The 6,342-nt window shown below is 39.4% G+C and overlaps 1 long non-coding RNA gene across 1 annotated transcript in view; it reads right to left on the reverse strand.

Moving 5' to 3' along the window:
* The window catches only part of LOC102672114, a 165,077-nt gene that overhangs the window by 15,767 nt on the left and 142,968 nt on the right, over window positions 1-6,342 (reverse strand). The gene's annotated exons all lie outside the window — the stretch shown is intronic.

The raw sequence follows: 6,342 nt of genomic DNA on the forward strand, positions 1-6,342 counted from the left end.
AAATTTCTCGTGTGCTTTATCATTTCATCGTCTTCCGACATCGCAGCATTTCATCTATTACGCATTTTGTAATATAAACAATGTAACGGTGTACCTTAGCTCCTTTACAGGCTCGTGCGAACGAAATACGTTAATTACCCTATTTTGATAAGTTTAACGAGCCTTTTCGCGTAAGATTCATCTTCGCGGATTTTTATCTTAATTTGATTATCGCAGAAATTAACCTCTTTCTCACTATGCGTAATTGATTTTATTTCTGTTCCACTTAGGACTAAAAAGATAACGGTATAAACAACCAGTCAGAAAAAACTCTCTTTTCTGAAATACAATATTCCTCAAATTTCTATAATCCAAGTAGAATTTTCCAAAATCATCTTTAACGTATCTCTATCCATATTTTAAACGATACAAAATTTATCGATGTTACTTATCAATGTAAATTACAAATTTATTACGTCAACTTTGAATACAAATTCAAAACTCAAGTTTCTTCCAACCAACTACGATATAACAATACCAACCAACGTCACGAACTCATCGATAACTTTAATGGCATCTACTTTCTCCTATGGAATTATCCATGGTGAAGCCTTCAAAGGTCGTGGACTCAATAGCGCTGTTAGGCCAGGTATAATTTATGCAAACTGGGGTCAGTCGGGGTCTGGACGTGGTTAATGAGCTGTTAAGACACCGACAAGAGAGGTATCCTGGCGGCAAGTGGTTCGAACTTTTTAATCGGCCCCGGGAAGAGGGACAGAACAGGAACAGAAGCGCGGCCAGGTGAACACCTTCGGTTACCCGGCATCTCTCGAAACCTCTCCGTGTTGCTCCCGTCCATTATCCTCGTCCGGCAAGACGTCGTAACCGCACGTTTCTCAACATCCTTTCTGGCCTCCATGTCGTGGAGTTTGCCCTTGCAAGCGGATTTTTGGTTAACCGATGCGAATCAACTGGAACTTCAACCAGGAAAGGAATCTTAATTCCTTTATTTTTGTGGAAGGGTAACATTCGAGTTCAGTAAACCGGTCGGAATGTTAATTACTATCGCGATTAAGTCACCGGGAATGAATGTAATTAAATGGTGCAGATATTGGACAGACTTGGAAGATTATTCGAATGTAAGTTCGAATGTCTCAAATGTCACAGCTTTCGTGAAATTCAACGTGATGATTGTTTCATATTTAAAATATCTTATCTTTCTTTCTTTTTCTTCTTCTTCTTTTTTTTTTATATATTATTTAAATTTAGCATCGCCATCAAATTTCATCGAAAATGAAAACCTAAAGCATCTTTTGTATTAATTTTTACGATTGGTACGCTTTTCCAAACAAAAATTGGTGCTTTATATTACATTTTAAAACGAAGATGCAAGTCTGTTCGACTGTAACGAGACGGTCGCGTGTTTGAGGAAGAATTATCGCAACGAGAAGATAAATTGTATACGATGAAAACAGGTCGTACGGTGTAGCTCGCGTGCAATTTTGGCGTTGCGTTTCTATTCGCAAAGGAGGCCACGCACGAGACGAGTTCCATGGGAAGTCTCATTGACAGTGACACTGGGGAACAGAACGAACAATCTCGACTTAGGGCACGAAGCCGCAGAAATTGCTAAATACCGAGTTGTTAGACGTAATTGTTTGTGTACCAACCGTTGAACACGAGTGCCTTTTTCTCGAGGCACGCTTGCTCGCGTAATCCTTGGACTGCATTGATCAGAATTGATTTTTTCTCTTTTCTAGATGAACTCAATTTCATTGAATTCAATTTAATTGTAGAAGATTCGACATTAATTCATTGATAAAGCTTTTTAAATTAATTAAAGCTCTTGCAAAATTGGAAGATTTTTAAATAAAAATACCAAAGTTTTCGTGACCTATTGACACATTGTTACTAATCACGTATGCTAATTTTTTTCTTTTCTTTTTTTTTTTTAAAAAAGATTTAAAAATAATATTTCATCAATTGTGATCACGATGCTTTTATAAAGATTGCTAATACTGTTGCAAAAATCGTAATCCGTAATTGAACCGCAATATACAACTAAACGACAGCGTTCAATCCGCTTAATCTCGTTACAGATCATTGTGTAGAGAATACCTACAATCACCGCGAAATCCTTCTTTATCCAAGGTCTGGTAACGCAAGCTACAGGAATAGATCGTATAAGCTTACCTTCAATTTTGGATTATCGAAGAATATCTCTCTTCACTATCGATGTCATTTATTTCCATTTCCTCGGAACGAAGTATCAAGAATAAGAAAAGATACAAAAATTATTTTTACTCTTTATATAAATTTAATAACCATTTTTATCTTCGATTACTCATTCTAATCACTCATTGCCAGTAACGATATTAAATTGCTTCACGATAGGATTCCGCGTGAAGAATCATTTAAAACAGAAGCGTGGCTTGTTGTTTTACACATCGACGGTCCCTAAAGTTCGCACACAGTAGGGAAACAATGGTACCAGAAGTCGAATCACGGCAACTGTTGCATTATTCGTAATGCAGCGTCAACCGTGGATTATCGTGGGTTACGATCGACCTCTCGATGTTAGAGGCCACGTTCACCGAGCTGTCGCTCTTTTGCTTCCAAGCTCAATGGCGACTATAAGAAAGAAAGGGAACCACAAGTTGGAGTAAATTGCGAATTATCCCAAGTTGCCCGTACGGAGGTGGGCTTTTATCCGTGACACCATCGTCGCGGATAATTTGACACGGACAAAGGACTTCTGGCGAAAGAACAGCTTCGACCTTACAATTCTGCCTTTTTTATCGTCGTTCGCGCGGTTCTCACGATGATTTCGCGATTTGAGAAGTTGGTATGCCAAGTTTAGGAGATCCTTCGAGGAATAATTTGACAATGAAAGGAGATTAGGGACCGTTGTTTTTGTGCTAAATTCTGAAAAGAAAAACTTACGAGTTGTGGTATTCAAAAAGAGAGAATGAGAAATGGCAATTTTATGGAATTGGTGATCTCCATGAGGAATTTTTTATTTGTTAATTTTTGTACAAAATAATAAGTTCCATGCAGAGTTATTTCAAATAGAAGATATCAATTTAATGAAACTAGCTTTTCAAATCAATTGCGTTACATTTAAAATTACGTAACAAATTAATATATATCACTAAAAATCTTTACATTAAATATAACAGAAGTAACATTTTCGCCTATTGTAGTTAAAGACCTTTCGTCTTTAACTCTCGCCTTCCATCATAGTACACTTATAATTTCACAAAGGTACACCTGCAAGCGGCCGAATCTTAAGCAAAATCTTAACACACGCCCTTAACAAACCCAACTCGAAGATCGGATCAACCTCTCTGGATCACGAAATGCATTTCTAACACACGTACACACACATATACACGTGCCTCTTCATAAATCCCTCGGATACCGCGATAGAAACAATGAAAAAAGCTTGATGAACTTCCGATTCGAGGCGACGTCTTGATCATCCCCTTTGCCGTATAATAGCCGTTGTTCCGTTCGGCTCGTTTGACCCCTTGCCCATGAAATCATTCGTGCTACAATAATTTATTGCTACCAGAGCTCGTGTTTCTGGCCGGTAGGCGCCTTCGTTCCTTCTCAATCTAGATCGGTCGAGGGAAGCGGCGTTTCTCGAGTCAGCCCTGGGAATCGAACCCGGAACCCCAGCTTCTTTTTCTTTTTCCTTTACCTTCTTCTATCCGCGCTATCTTCCTCCATGGACGCGAAACTGCCCTGCGAGTTATCCTATCGGCCATTTCTTCAATTTTCGATGCGTTCTCCGTTACTTCAAACGCGGTGTATCGAAATTTCTCCACATATGTGGTGGATGCTTGTTCTTTTTCTTTTTTTTTTTTTCAAAATATTATTCAAAATGAAAGATATGAAGTTTATGATGTTATTTGATTTTTTTTTAAAGTAAGTTTGGTTAAGCTTTTGATATTTTTAATTCTACTTTTGACGTGGAGAATTATTCTGACCTTTTTTTTTTCAGTTTTGCTTGGTATATTTAATCATGTCATACTTTTTTTTTTGAAGATCATTTAGAAAAAATAATCTTTTAAAATTGTACATGAATTCCACGTATCTTTATAAAATTTATAAATTTACTTTACTGATTCCAGAGTTCAAGAAACGAGCAATAGATATTTAAATAAGAAAAATTTTCTTTATTCAAAGAAAAAAATTTACAGTCACACGAATTTCCCAGAATATTCGATATTTTCACATAATAAAATATCAAAGGATATTCCAAACAATAAAATTCCAGAAAAATATTCTTCGAGAAGTGGTGAACACTCGAAGCTATAAACATCATTGAAAACGAAAACCGTTCTTGCCCCCCGACACGCGGAACATTCTTACGCAACGAAGATTCCCCGCTGTTACCGTATCCTCGACAATTTTGTCAATTTCCGTGGATACGATCCCGTTACGCGAAACCAGAATCTCTGAGAAAACATTGAACGGTAGCCTATTCGCGCAACGCGTATCAAATCTAACTCGGCCGATTCATCGATACCCTCCAGGCTTCGAATGCACACAAGCAACGAGTATTGATCCAATTACCAGTATATAGGATCGCGTCAATTAACCTTTAGTGGTCTCAAATCGAAAGATTTCCTTTCACGAAGCCGATCGAGAGGTGGATAGATTCGAAACGGATCCACTGCTATCCTTATCCTTAAATTATTTCTTCTCTCTATTTCTAATTGGAATAGGCGATGTTCGGATTCTCGACAGACGTAAAAATAAAATTGCAATCGATATGATATTCCCAGATTTCTTCGTGCAGGAAACTAATGACACTAAATGGAAGGGAGCGAGGGAATAATTAGCGAACCCAAAAACGTCAAATTTAGTTTGTAAAATTACGAGCTGTAATTTCTTCGCTCTAACTATACGAGACATTTTGAATCGTTGAATTCTTTTCAACTGTTCGACAATTTCCATGGGTCGAGGATGCTCCCGGTTCCGTTAGACGAGTGCGAAACGGAATCTTCGCGGAAACGCTTCTCGAAGCGACAGTAGTTCCTGCCGAACAATGACCCTTTTTATTACTCTTGGAAACGACCGTCAAGCTTGCCCTGGTCGTTTGTATTCCGTTCGTTCAACGGTTGACGGATCGTTCGAATTTTGCGCCGTTTGATTTTCTTTTCCTTTGCAATATTTATTCTTCGTTTCGTCTCGACTATAAAAGTTGTATATACAAATTCGTTTTATTTGGAATATTTTTTTTTTGTCACCGATAAAGGTGATAATAAGTGACGATAACGAGAAACATATCGAGTGATTAGATTTCACGATTGCAACAGGTGATAAGAAGGAAAGGACGAGTCGAGGTGGCGATTCCTCGTGATAAATGAAGTAATAAGGATTAAGGAGAAGCGTGGAGCGGTATCCATCGTGACAGAAAGAAGTAAGTTACTGTTATGCAATAAAGAATAAGTTATCGTCGTGATCCATCGACGGCCGAGGTTATTACGAGGCAAATCATATTTTCTCGTCACCAGACTGTCCTCGTGGCAGATTATTTTTTAACAGCGGTACCACCTTATTGACATATCCTTCACGATATTGTTCACCGTTAAATGTACCGGGTGGCTGGTGATGCATGAATAATGCACCGTAATGACAGCGCAGCCTGCGCCATCGCGTATCGACACGTACGATTTCGCCTTTCGAACGACGCCTGATTCCCATCTTTACTGACAATCCACCCTTTGTTCGATATTTACCGACCGCCTTATCCCTTGTCTCGGATTTAAAATTCTCGTAAAAAGATCCACGATGCCATTTCTTGCGGCTCGTTCTAGGAATTCTCTCGAAACGATAATCGATTCGAAATGCTCGATTCTGTTCCGATCCGTTCCCGGCATCAAAAGGTATCGCCACCCAAACCAATGGCGAAATCAAAAAAGTATCTACGAGAAGGTGTTCTCGTCGAGGACGAGTGGAAAAAATTCCGGAAAAAATACGAAGACGAAGAATTGGCGCGCTCCTATTGGCCAAGCTGTCGAACCCGAGGGATACCAGGATTGGACTCAGCCACGTTTCCCCACCTTGTTCCTCCTGTAAATTCACTTTTTACAGGCGTTATTACAAAACTGACTGGCATCTCCTAGACCATGTCATTACTCCTTAGTACTCCACACGGCGAGGATCCTCTCACGAGTACCCACCTCCACCTTCACCACCACCATCACCACACCACCTCCACCATCACCATCATCACCACTACCATCATCGTCTCCACCACCGTCGTCACACCATCGCTCCACTCTTCTTTCTACCTTCACCAAGCCAACCCGTCACCAGCACACCAACCACCACCACCACCACCACCACCAC

This window comes from Apis dorsata, unplaced genomic scaffold (genome assembly GCF_000469605.1).
Source record: "Apis dorsata unplaced genomic scaffold, Apis dorsata 1.3 scaffold_327, whole genome shotgun sequence".
Taxonomy (NCBI): domain Eukaryota; kingdom Metazoa; phylum Arthropoda; class Insecta; order Hymenoptera; family Apidae; genus Apis; species Apis dorsata.